Source organism: Cyrtonyx montezumae, unplaced genomic scaffold (assembly GCF_038088225.1).
Source record: "Cyrtonyx montezumae isolate F1298 unplaced genomic scaffold, pur_monq_1.0 scaffold_13, whole genome shotgun sequence".
NCBI classification, from domain to species: Eukaryota; Metazoa; Chordata; class Aves; order Galliformes; family Odontophoridae; genus Cyrtonyx; species Cyrtonyx montezumae.
The window spans coordinates 36,627,856-36,642,554 of NW_027071859.1; positions in this window are offsets into that span (position 1 = coordinate 36,627,856).

Below are 14,699 nucleotides of genomic sequence, written 5' to 3' on the forward strand. Positions count from 1 at the left end.
GAAATACTTATATATTTCTATTTTCATTACAATCCTAACATGCAAGCTGGGCATGATAAAATTACACTTAATTTGCAGATAAACAATGTGTTCTGCTGAAGGTGTTATTCAAATAATATTGAGGGCTTCAGGGAAAAAGGACATTCTTTCTTTATGAAATACATGTGTAGGGGATCTGTTGTGTCATGGCCTGATGATTGGCCACCTGGTGAAGGGGGTGCCTGGCCTAGGAAGCACGGGTGAAAGCAATTCAGCTGTTTCCTGCCTGACCAGAAGAGGTGGACCCAGGGATGACCCCTCCCTGGGCTCATTTAAGGATTTGCTGCCAAAGGAAGAGAATTTCCTGAATGAAGGGTGTTTTATGGTGAGTGTTTTATAGCCAGTGACACCCCCCACACACACTTTAAGAGTAGTACATACAACTTGTCCTTCTTGTCTTCCATGTTTTACAAGACAGATAACTATTCAAAAGCATCTATTTGACTTAGGAATTTAAGTTACATTTTCAAAAACTGCTCATGCACTGAAGAACCCTTAAGGTCAATGACTTACAATGTGATTTGAACTTTAAGTCCATTTAGAAAAGTCTCTCAGTGCTTTTCAAAGTTATAGATGAAGCCAATTATCTCAGTGAAAATTGAGAAGGAGATGGGGAAAAATGGCAAGGTATTCAGAAGAGTGAGAATATTACAGCAGATTAGAGAATGCATGAGCAGAAAACTAGGTATAAGAGGCATCCCAATCAATTACAGAAACTGCTGAATAACTGAAAACAGAAAAAATGGTGTGCTGCTGTTTTTGACTGCAACAGGTACTAGAAACTTTCTGATTTTTTTCCATATTTTCTTAATCCTAATTTTCTCTTACAAATAAAACTCAGATATTCTTGGTCTGGCAGTTGTTCCATAAATGTAGTCATGGCAAGTAGTCCTCTAGAAATAGTTTGTTTCTCTCACTTATTAGTGCGCGGAAGTGAATATTCTTTAATTTATCTAGAGGTTTCTATTCTTGGCTTATTCACGCATATTGTATTTAAAAAAATAATCATAGAATTATAGAATGGTTTAGGTTGGAAGGAACCTTAAAGATCATCAAGCTCCAACCCTCCTGCCGCAGGTGGGGCTGCTGCTCACCTACTCAGGCTGCCCAGGGTGCATCCAACCTGGCCTTGATTATCTCCAGGGATGGGGGCACACACAGTTTCTCTGGGCAGCCTGTGCCTTACCACACGCCATGTGAAAATAATGTTTCAGCCCCATTTACCTTACTGCTCATTAGCTATTTGTACCCTTCATTTCAAATTAAAATGTTTTGCTTTGATTTAAGAAATAGTGACAGGAAAAAAGGGGAAAAAAAAGATACATGAGTGGATTTTTACTGTGCCACAGATACATGTATAACAAATATATATATATATGTATATATAAAATGAGCTTGTACAACAAATAGTGTGTAGATTTCAGCTCTGGGTGGAACTCTGACCGTGAAAGCTCATTTCAATGGCCTGGCTAGAATAAATTTTCCATGATTTTAACACTATATTTGTACTACTGTTTACTGTTGGTTTTTTTTTTTAGCATAGCGTATTGAGGCATTCCTGACACTTTCTATCTTATAACATATCTTAATTTCATGAAGAGTTTAGAGGAAGAAGGATGATAAACTCTGTTTCATGTGTCTGTAGTTATCATAAAATTGTTTACTTCTACAGATCTATTAATTCCTCTTAAAATAATTCAGAGAAGAATAAGAAATTTCACACAGCCTGTTGGGGCATCTAATTCAGGGAAAATACCCTGTTTTCAGGAAAAAAAAAATGCAAGGATTTTGAGGGACTGTAAGTAAATAACTTGATAGAATGATGAAAAACATCTGCCTGGCACATTACATAAGGGAAAACAGTAGCAGCACCTGAAAGCTTGAAGCACAGGGAAAGGAAATAGTATCCATTCCCTCCAAAAACTCACTGTACATATCAAATTTGCAGCAAGTAACTGTGAACCTTGTTGTGGCAATTTTGCTTGGTGCTCTTGAGTGGCACTTGATAGGAGATGTCGACAAAGAGAATGAGGCTGTGTAAATAGATGAAAGAGAAGCAATATTTGCAAGTAAAAATACAGAAAATCAGACATGTGTCCGGGCAAGAAATTAAGATAACTGTATGCAAAGTCAGAACCATCTTTATAGAATTTCTATTGAAATGTTACCAGCTATTACAGTATGCATTGGTCAGCTATAGGTTTCTTAAATTGATCCATGAAAGAAAGAAAGATATACTTGAACCACTTTGGCTTGCTGAACGTGGTATGCTGTATGTCTAAAAGCTCTTAGGTCTTAAATTTAACATGAACAAGTAGGGAAGTGGACTAGAGTGTGGTGGCTCACCCCCTCCCCTCTTCTCCCTGCAGTTAATGTGAAAAACTGCTGCCTTCCCCATTCTTCAACAGCTGTTACGTAACTTCTTTATTTTTCTTAAAAACAAGAATTCTGGTTTATCAGAAGTGAGCCATAAAGCACTGAATGCATACGTCAAAGAACATCCTGTCTGGATCAGAATACTTTGTACTGCCTGATCCTTTCAGAGAAACGTACGTGAGTTCTATGTTCCTGGTGTTGGCTTTCCACATAGTGAATTGGTGATGTCTTCACTGATGACATACCATTATCACTTTTTCCTCTTCTCAATACACCTCCTCTTTTTTTTTTTCCCTCAGAATACCATCCAGTAAAATTGATTTTATCCCTTTAATAGCTTCATTTTTCTTTTGTTTCTACAGCAGAAAGCAACTGTAAGCTGATTGGTTCCCAGTTAGCATAGTCTATAAGTTAGCAGAGATAAGAAATGCCTCTATCTTTATAGGTTTGGCAGAAACAGGAAATATTCACTTAAAAAAGAAAATGCATTTGAGATAAAAAGGCTGAAATGTTTTAAGGGTTATTAACTGTGTTTACTCCCTCCTCAGTCCCAATATTAATGATAGAAATTCCCTCTGTTTCTGAAATCCAGGAGATAAATTAAATCTAAGTGTGCACTTATGGCTTGAGTATCTAAGTTTATATGATTATACTACTGACTGCGATTCTAGTTATTAGCTCCGGTGCTGGGAAACTTGGAGCTGTTAGTAATGCTCTGTATCATAATTCATCTGTTGTATTGCTGATACTGACTCTGAATGTTTTGTGTATGGATTACTACTTAATTTTGTGTCGCTGATAAGTCAATAGATATGGGTGTTCAGAACTTGAATTAAACAAAATGAACTGAGATGGTTTTCTCTGCAGCAGTAGCCATTGCAGAAGTGCTTTGCTGAGGCAGCAGCTGGGGAAAAGACTCAGTTCAGAAAGCCAGAAATCCCTGGCTCTGCTATGGAGTGCTGCAGAAGCCAGCATGTGCTTCTCTTTAGGAGACAAGTGGCCTGGCCCCTACAGAGAAATGGCTTCTCAAAAAAGGCCAAACCGCCCTTTTCAGTCCACCCTACATTCGCTTCTCTTTTCTCTTTCACCAGCACCATACTGTGTGAGGAGCTGTAAAGTATGCATATTTCCTGTTTGTCCTTGAGGAGCTGATTTGCATCACTCTAAGCCTGATTGTAATATAGTTCCTAATCGCCATCCACAAGTCCCTTTTCCCATTTTGGATCGGGGAACATTTCAGTAGCACAGTGCAGATTTACTAACTTATCAAACATGACTTTTAAGAGACACTAGTATGTAGGTCAAAGGAAACAGAAAAATTGGTAGCCTAAGAGTAGCTTCTGCCCAGAAACCCTTTGGTATCTGCCTGAGTCCTTTCAGAGTTCTCTGACCTATGAATATTTCAGGTTTCTCAGCTTGTGACAACATTAGATGTACATTCCTACTACAGTCACAGGTCTATCAAGATCTATATGGTCATCTTTATTACTAGAAAATAAATCTATGGTCTTTTATCTATCTTGTATAGAAGTCATAGCATGAGACAAGTTAGCAACCCTGTAGATCATGATATTCTTATCTAAGGCTAGTTCTTAATCAAACTTTGAGTCTCTAGCTTTGTGAGAAAAGAAGATACTGACTTCCTTCTACTTTGATTCCAAGAAATAATAATCCATGGTATCTATCCTCTACGTCCAAAAGTTATAAAGCAGATCCCTAGCACCATATTCTGCATTATGTGGATATAATTTGGAAAAAAAAAGAAAAGGGTAAAACAGTCTCTTCAAGTCTTGAATGGAAATTTAAAGAATGGAGTAAAATGGTGGGATCTCATTCCCTTGAGACTTCTTGCCAGGGCTGAGAACAGTCCCTCCATGAGTGTGTGCTACGTTCTTGCTATTATCTTCATTCAATCAGCCCCCAAACTACGTCAATAAGTTGCATATTGATATGAAGGGCTATGGCAGTGTCTGCTGCAACATTAAATGTTGCATTGCTTTACTCATATGCAAAGAAATCTAACTGAGATTGGCCTGAATTCTAACAACCTTAAAAAGTGTGTGCAGTTTCAAGTAAAATGAACTGCTATCATTGATCTTTGGAAGAGTTATTCATGACTATAAAGGCTTGTTTTTTGAAGTATACTGTTTCAATTTCTTTTGTTACTACAAATTGCTATTCATGAGTATGTGAGTGGTCATGAACAGTAGACTTGCAAGTAAATACTGACACAAAATAATCTCAGAAGCATATTTGTCCCTATCTTTCCTATAAGGAATTTCAGTTACTTCTTCAGGGACTGGAACATGAATGGTAGAGTATATAACTAATTTCTGAATTTGAATACAGAATATCAGCAAAGGATGCTTAACCATATGGCTAAAGAGTATCAGCTGATCACTGGGGATAGTGTGTATGTATAGAACATTTTCCTGTTCTAAAACAATGGGGCGTCTGATTAAAGGCATCTATTTAAACTGTTTAGATTAACGTTTCCAAGTTTTAGCCAATACTTTGTAATTAGTAGTGTCTTATTTGTTTTCCTTGCTGGTGCTCTTGTTTGGCCTGTATTTCTTCCATTCTTACGTTTCTCTTCCTAAAAGCACTCTGGGGGAAAAAAAAAAAAAAACTCCACTAAAAAATATAAATCAGACTCATTACCTTCCAGGAAAGATTTACTACACTGTAAAACTTCAGGAAGATTAAAGCCCAACAGTCTAGTTTGCATAACTTGCCTTGTAAACTAAAGTATTACTAGCCTCATCCCCAGCAAGAGCTACGAGCATTTTTAATATAAATATAAGTTATAGAAAATACTATTTCTGTTGAATCTCTCTATTGTAATGTTTTATCCATGATGTTTGTAAATCTTCCTGCCTCACAATGTATAGTTCCTGCAAGCGTTACTTATAAATGCAAAAGTTTTATGTGATAGAGAAAAAATGAACTGTACAGATTCATAACTGTTTTTAACAGTTTGTCAGGAGAAAAAATGAAAATATGACAGATAATACATACTTTAAAAAGAATGTTCAGATATTTAAATATGATTAAATGCAAAATAAAGTTCTTCTGTATTGTAGCAAGTAACCTTTCATATTGAGTATCATTAGTTTAAGATCAGCACTAAATGTACTGTATGAGTTAGTTGTTATTTTATATTTACTCACAACTGCTAAAAGGCAGAACTTGTAAGCAGACCTAATGTTAGCCTTCATGGAATGGAATATCTTGGTGGATTTTAGAGACGGCAACTTCTTCTGCCTCATACAGTGAGCCCTGTGGTCATTAGCAGTGTTGCTATACAGAATGCCTTCACAGAGGCACAGGTCAGGTTGTGATGTGTTTGTCAGCTTTTGACCAGTGTTTCAGCACTTTCAGCCAGCATGACCTAGATGACAAACCCATCCAACACAGTGGAGTGCAGCCTGGAGCATCATGTCATCCAGAACTTGTGTTCAAACCAAGAAAGAAGCACTGGCAGGGGAGTAGTGAGAGCAGGCTCAAAATGTCAAGGTGCCCTTTGTCTCAGAGCCATCCTCACAGCCTGAGCAGGCAACAAGCTGCTCACTACTGCTGCCTGACCCCATCCACCTGCCTAGAGTGTGTGCAGCTTGCATGGGTAAGTATGCTGCCAACACACTCACATGGGCTGCCTGATGCGATGCTCTCTGCCATGATGTGGCCAGAGAACAGTACTTGAAATGTACAGCTCTGTGCAGCCGCTAAATGTAGTGAAGGCAGAAGCATCGCAGTGATCTCTTGGGCTTGGAAATTGTCCCATTTCCTTCCTGAATGCAGCTTTTGGAGGTGCATGCAGTTGTATTTGACAGAAATATAGCCAGCAATGACCTCGTGTCTTCAGTTCATGAATTTTCAGAAATTCATGGCATGATGTGCAAAGGGTGAATGTGGATTAGATGATACATAAAGAATAAATTCTGCCCCTCATAGGGCAAGTGAGCAGTTCTGATAGTGTTGCAATTGTCAGTTCATGGAGACACGAGTATTGGGAATCGGTGCACAAAAGTAGCAAAGCATTCCACTGGTAGGTGTTACTGTATTCAGATGAAAGCACAGAATCTCAGTAACACTCAGTAAGCCAAAAAGAAGGTTGAAACTAAGCAGGACAGCTTGTCACGGTTTGCAGGACAGTTTGACCCGGTACCGCGACAATTTATGCAGGGGACCCACGGGCCCACACCCCGGGGAAGGGGAAGGGGGAAAAGGGAAAAGGAGAAGGGAGATGGGCCTAGGAACAAAACAGCGGCAATGATCTGAGGAGGAAAGCTATTTTACTAAATAGATATCAGAAAGGAAAAATAACACAATATAATATAATATAATTGGAATTGAGGCAAATGAATCAAATAAAATGAGCGAGAGAGTGTCCGATAAACCGAAGGCCTTACGCTAACGCTGAAGGCGGACGGCTGCAACAAACACCCACTGCCGAGCTCGGTCCCGAAGGGAAGAGAGAGTCCCGTGACTGCAGACAGTTTTTATCTTTCCCTCTGAGCGTAAACACGTAAGAACGCAAAGCATCGCAAAGTCCTCTGGGGAATGGAGTTCTTCTTCTCTTCTGAGACAGGCATACCTGGAACTATCGATGGTCCACGGAGCTGGAGCATTAACTCTTTAACTCTAAATGCACTACATGATGTTATGATGTGGAATACCAGTACCAAAAATCATAAAACCATGACACAGCTTTAGCATTGCCATGCTCTTCTCAGTTCTTACTGACAAAGCAAGGTGAAGCATAACGAAGAGTAGAAAAAATCACTCTGCAAGATGCAGAAAAGTAAAAGATAGGTAAGTAAATAAATAAACAGATATTGAAACATTTTGGCCTGTCTTTTAGTATTGTATACCCTGTAACCTTATAATCCTGTGTTTGCACTGGGAATATTACTGTCTGAATCTCAAGAGTTAAATAAGTAATTTTTATGTTCTTAATATCTCATTTTTTATGATCCTTCTATTGTATTCAGACATCTCCACTGTTCTAATTTTTGTGAACAAGGATTTCAAGACCTGTAGCATTTCACAAAGGGAAGGATATTTTCCCCTTTGCTGATAAAACAAAACAAGCCCAATGTGATCCCAACATTTTCTTAATTGCTCTGGTAGATAGCCAAATTCTCCTTATGGAGGCTATTGATTAGATTCATATATCATAATCAAAAGGGGAGAAAAACACTCAGTGTTCTTAGTATTACATTTTGAAATACTGGGATAAATAAAGAATAGCTTTAATGACTGATTAAATCATTAGTACCACCAATAACGAGCAAAGAACATTTAACTGTCCTCTGACACAGAAAGCTGCTCTGTCTGTTCTGTTTGGCAGAAGGTTACTATGGGTAACAAACTAAGCAAAATGCTGGGCTGGCTGCTTGGAATGCAATTTTTTAATAGTACCCATAACAGAAATTTTATGTTCCTTTCTCCTAGAGGAAGGCTGTGGCTTTGATCCACAAAATGTCAGAGGACTTCTGCATATACCATGCACTTGAAAAGCTACAGACCTTTGTTCAATTCCTCTTGTTCAATTCCTCTTGTTCCATTCCTAAGGTTGCCTGGTAATTCCTTTTGTGTCTCAAGTTTCTGCAACGGCCTTTTCTGCTCCCCATTCCTTGTGGATAGGAATGAGACATTGCATGAGGCAAGTCAGTCAGACAAAACAATGTGTTTTCAAATTTTAAGAAGAATTCTTATTCCTTAGAAGAAAGAAGTAATAGGTGTAAAGCAAATTATTTACACAGCAATGTTCTGTTCATTCCTCAGCTTTGACATATTCAGGAATATAAACAATACATACATTTGTCTAAACACAGAGCTTGTTAAGACAGGTCAAGCCCATGCTGTTGCTGAAGCTCCTGTAACAGCACCTGTTGCACCAGGCAATGCAACAAGAGACTTTCTGTTGAGTTAAGATTCTTAGATTTTGATGTTCTTATACATAAGATGCTTAACTTTCTACTGATCATCCTGGAGTTGGGGAGTCATTGAGCTTGCCAGGCAGTAGTTTGCTATTGAAAGCAGATCTCCACTGGCTTTAGTTGGAGGTTGATACCTTGGACAGTAGAACTCATGGTTACAGTACTTGGCTGGGAAGGAGGAATTCCCATTGTGAAAAGCACTGTTCAAAGTGAGAATCAAGACACTCTTCACTTAGATGAATGCTCTCAGATGAAAGAATCCATTGTCCTTTTTTTGTGTTCTTTCATGCCATTTTTCTCAGCTATTGTATTTGCTTACCTTCTAGGTGCTTATTAACTGATACGACTAAGACTTGACTTACACAGCTCCTTTTTTCTGCATTTCTTCACTGAAACAGAATTATAACCAATCAAAAGTCTTTTATCTGATAAAACCATTATACCTTTTGCTTCAAATTGAAATTGTGGACATTTGTGAATGGGTCATGGTTTCTAAACACACTCATTTCAGTACTGGAATAGTCCCTGAGAAACCCCTGGCTCCTGCAGATGGAAGTATAACTTCATAGTGTTAACACTATTCTGAAGACAGTTTTCCAGAGGAAACTGTTGAATTCATTCTTTGTTTTCGAGTACAAGGATCCTACTTCATATAATAAGTGCCAAGTAGCTCAATTGTTACATCATAGTTCAGATAGTTCAGCCTGGAACATTTCCCATATTACGTATCTATTCTGGAATATTCGAACAAGTGAGGAAAGCAAGGAAAGCAATTATAATAAGTAAATAACACAAGAATGGAGAGCTCTTTAAAAGAAAAAAAAAAAAAAGTGTTACCAATATCCCAGGTCATTCCGACTCCTTAGCTAGTACAGATTCTATCAAATGCAGTCATGTTATCTAGAGAACTGGCAGGAACACTTCTCTCTTTGCAGTCATGTAACTTGCTGCTGTACTGTTGTTAATTTGGACTGAGGAAGTGAAGAGGGCACAAAAGGGGCAAGAACTGAGAAAAAAAATGTTTTCATCTAGTATTGTTAATTGGAACATTAAGTAGTCATAGAAAACTGAATAATATTTCACTCTGTTATATCTCAATCTAGTCAATCCTAGGAAAAGATAACAGTTTTGCGACTGTCATCTATTTTTGCATAAAAATATATTTTTGCACATTCTTTTTTCTCTGCCAATAGCACTGGTAAAAAGGAAATGTTTTTCTGCACAAACAGTACCACTAACTTGAATTAAAGAAGCGATCTTCAAAAACACCTGTCTCTTATGCAATTTATAGAAAGGAAGAGCTAGATTTGCTAACACAAAAAAGATGTGAAATATAGCTCTTGAGACAGGAAACTCATTTTGGTGTCTTTAGGATTCACACAATAAACTATTTTAATTCAGAATAGGTCTATACAAAAATCTGTCAGAGCAGTGTTGATTCACTGCTTAAAGTTTTTGGCCAATCTTGGCAGAAGCAACTGCTTTCTAAGTGGCAAAAGCATCAATTTTTACAGACTGCAGTTGTTTAAAAGCACTCCCAACTTAAGCTATATGTATGTTTTCTGTCTGCTTTCCATCCACAAGGATTTTCCTTGGTGGGAACCTGCAACTATCTGGCTCAGAATGTACTCCACCTTGCTGCTCCTCTATTCTATCTACTTCTTCTGGTTATAAAATAATTATGGTTCAGAATTCTTTTGAGAGACCTAAAGAGAGACTCATATTGAGCCTGAATTTGCAAAGATTTCAAGGTGACGTGATAGCAGCTTTCAGTATGTAAAGGTGAGCTACAGGAAAGAAGGAGACATACTTTAGCAGGTCTGTGGTTATAGAACAAGAAGAAATGGCTTCAAGCTCAAAGAGATTTAGGTTAGATATAAGGAAAAAATATTTTGCAGTGATGGTGGTGCAGCACTGGAACAGGTTGCTTAGTGATGTGGCAGGGGGTTGGACTAGGTGATCTCTAGAGGTCCCTTCCAACCCCCACATTTCTGTGATGCCCTGTCCCTGGAGACTTTCAAGATGAGGCTGGATAAGGCCCTGGGCAACCTGATCTAGCTGTGGTGTCCCTGTTAATTGCAGAGGAGCTGAACTAGATGACCCTCAGAGGCCCCTTCAAACTCTAAATATTCTATGATTCTAAAATCTTTGGAGACCAAATAACCAGCTTTATTTTAAGAATCGTTGATAGTCATTCAACTGATGGATTCTCCGCTGTGAATTGATAAACTTATCTCGGTGACTAGATAAGGTAGAAATACCAATGGTACTTTCTGGTTAACAGAGAAAAAACAGATAAAAAGTTAATACTTTGGAAGACCTGAAATAAATTATTTATCCTCTGTTGAGAATGATAATAGGGTTTCAGTAATGACAAATAATACATCCACTTGCCTTGAAAGAGCAAAGAATTTTATTCCTCAGAAAAGGACATTTGTATGTGCTTGAATGACTGTAATCTTTTTTTTTTAATTATTATTATTTGAAGATTATTTTCCTTTCCAAAGGAAGACACAATAAACAGTTGACAAGGATTTACAAATATAATTCACCAGAATAAAAACAAAACAAAACAAAAAACAAAACAACAAAAAAAAAATTCCACAATCTCCCACCTATAGAGAGGCAAAAAATAATTTTTCACTCATTTACTAACAGTATAAAATGTTATTAATATCTACAAAGCTGGCCCAGACTGCACACATTCCCTTTCCTGGCATTTCTCTGGACTCTCTCTCACTCTAGTATTTCATTTTCCTACCAGTCCTGAGATCTATTTGAATTAAGTTTGCTTCCTTTCTAAGTTATGGGACTTGCAGTCAAAGGCAGCCCAGGAGGGAGGAATGGACCTGCATGCCTTGCTCACCAGCACTTCACTGTTAGACTGGCTCATATGACTTTGCACTCGGAACATGATTCCCAATATCCTTTCATCTTTAGCATAACAAAACATTAACAAAGCATGTATTAACAGGGATTTTATGAGGAATTTGATATGTGATTATGCTATTTAGTTGACCTATTAAATAGTGTTCAGGTTGCATTTGAAACTAAGACATCTAGTTACGTGATATATGTGACGAGTGTAAGATAACATTAATATAAATGCATATAAGTTGCTAGAGTTTATATCAAAAGCCAGTGCCCCACACAGATATTCAGGACTCTGTATCAGTATCTTAATGTTCATTTATTAACCACAAACACAGAAAACATCATCTGTTTTCAAATATAAATTATGTTTTCCCCCCATTGTAAAATATCAGATTCTTAAAATGGAATAAGGAACTCAAGCACAAAATTAAATTTTGATTTACATATTTTCTCGGAAGCATTGACCTTCAGTAATGGAAAACAATATGGCTAAATCCTCCTTGCTTTTTGCTTGTAAGTAATCTTATTATGGACCTGCTCTAACATCCCTGGAAAGATTTGTCAGTTTCCCAAAACCCTGGATCAGTCTAAAATTTATTTTTTTATTCATTTCTTTAGAGATTATCTTCTACACAATTCTTTGGATAAAATAAGTGTCTACAGCTTTCGGTCTTGTAGAAAGAAGGGTGTATATATGTAATCAGTTCATCATGTACTGCTAGTTTCTGCACCAATCAATCCTCAGCCCAAACTAGAATATCTGAGTGTAAAAAACATCCATGCTGCTTTTCAAGCTGCTAGAGTAAACAAAACACAGAGACAAAGAATGCAACATTTCCCACACAATTTCTATTCTTTCTAATGCTAAGCTTGTAAGAAAATGAAAGATGCACCTTTACAGTTAAGCTTTCCTAACAGATACTTGAGACTCGAGGGTTGCGGTCACTTACATGTTACTGATCATGAAGCTGCTCTTCATTTGACTGGACCAAAATTTACGTTTACTGTACTAATTTCAGAAGGTTTGATCCCAACCTTTTTTGTGACTAAGAGGTAAAAAAATGTTATCAATTTTATTGTCTTTTCTTTTTTCTGCTTCATTCAGTCTATATATTCTTTTCCTCATGTAGAAAGAATTCTAGACAACTATTCAAAGACAGAAAATGTTTCCTGACAAGTCTGAAGCAGAGAAGGAAATAAATAACATCAAAACCTATACAGTGTCAGGATGATTGTTTCATGCTGTCACTTCAGACTCCAGTGCACTTCCAGACCCTTTCACAACTGTGTTGACTGACAGCATTTCAACACAGTTACAGATAGTTTATTGGAACTCCAACTGTTCTGTCAGAAAGTAAATAAAAAAAAATAATACAGTTGTAACCAATTCTTTTCATGTTAAATACTAATTCTTTTTAGCAGCTAGCATTATTTTAAGATCTGATCTTAGAAAGGGAAAATTATTTCATTTCCATGTGAGCCACTGTCTACAGAATGCAACTATCAAATCACCTTTGTTCTTTAAGTCCTACAGTGGATGTGCTCATGTGTTTTGCTGAATAGTGGTGACAGCGCATAACATTTGGTAGTAATTCTTCCTAAAATGCAAGTCATGCACTTTGCTGAATTGTTATGCCCTTAGGGAGGTACTGACAGCTACACAGGTTGTAGGCACAGATCTAAAGGTCACAGATGACAGCTAGATACTTAGCACTTTCATCCCCAGTTTCAAATTATTTCTTAATTGTCATTTGCCTTTAAAAATGTTCCCCTTAAGTGTTTTGCTGAATCAGAGCCTACGCATGGTCTAACTCACTTCATATTGCACAGAGTGAAATCTACAGCTAGAAGTTTTGCAGGTCAGTTTATTCTTCTGGGAGGGGGTGTGTGGAATCTCTCCCACGGTGCTTCTAAGTTTTCCCTGACCACATCCTAGAGACTTCTCTAAATTACTCTGTAAACCTGATCTTCCTGCAAAGGTGCCTGTCTTCCTTCTGAGCATGTTAAAATATTACCACCTGTAATGCAGTATTGCGCAGTATGGGTGGATTAAGAGTTGGTTGGATAGTGACAGACAAAGGGTTGCAGTCAACTGCTCCTCATCCAGGAGGAAGCTGGCGGTGAGTGGTGTTCCCAGGGGTCAGTTGAGACCAGTGTTCTTCAACATCTTTATCAATGACAGAGTGGGATCAAGTGTACCCTCAGTAAGTTTGCAGATGGCACCAGGCTGACTGGTGTAGTTGGAACAATATGAGGAAGGAATGCCATCCAAAGGGACTTGACTGGGTTTGAAAAATGGGCCCATGAGAACATAATGAGGTTCAGCAAAGCCAAGTGTAAGGTACTGCAGTTAGTTCAGGGCAATCCCAGACATGCATACAGACTGGGAGAAGAACTCACTGAGAGCAGCCTTTCTTTAGACGTTAGGTGGAAATTCTTTATTTAGAAGCTACTGAGACACTGGCACAGGCTGCCCAAAGGAGCTGTGATGCCTCATCCCTGTAGGCATTCCAGGTCAGGTTGGATAGGAGACCTAGTGGTTGACAACTCTGACCATGGCAGGAGGGTGGTAACTAGGTGATCTTTAAGGTCCCTTCATACTTAAGCCATTCTGTATTTCTATTTCTACAATTAACTTTAAGAAAACATCCTGGAACCACTAAATTCCACGTAGATCACTAGATAATGTCCGCTGGTAATAACTCTTACTTGCTGCATTCTTTTAGCAGCCTCACTAAAGTTTAAGATATCATTGCCAGTAATTGAAACATAAGGTTACAAGAGGGCATTTTACAATAATGTAATAGAGAACACTGATGTGGCAATGATCTGTGGAAGAAAAAAAATACAGTTGTGTCAGTATAGCTTGCTAAGAGACCTGGTTAAACTCACAGCAACATGGGGTTAATGCAGTTGCAATGCTTGTGGAACCCAACTGACTAAAGACCTAGGTCCTTCTGTAGCATCCGGGGTGATGATCTAAAACAGGTTGAACAAAGAAAACTATATTTATTCATGACTGCCTTACACTGAATGTACCTATACTCCTTATGTTACACTGCAGATGTCCCAGGCATCGCTGGCTATGGATTTCTACAGGTTTAGCCCATCTCAGGCACTGCCATTGTTGTACTTTGTATTGCTATACAAAGATAGAATCACACTGCAAGCATCAAACATCCTGTAATCTCAAATTTCCTGCCTAAAATGTCTGCACCATTTTTATTCACAGTGCAGCACTATTGTTTTGTTATGGAGGAAATATATGTTAAAAACTAGAGATAATACAGCTCTTCAGTGTGTCTACCACTCCACATGACCTTATGTTATTTCCCAGGCAATCAACATATTGCAGAAACACTCTATATATCCTGCTCATATCAAAGACTTGCCTTTTGTAGGTGCAACTATACCCACACTGCAGAACCAACTGCTATCAGATTCCACATAAACCAGCAACTCATT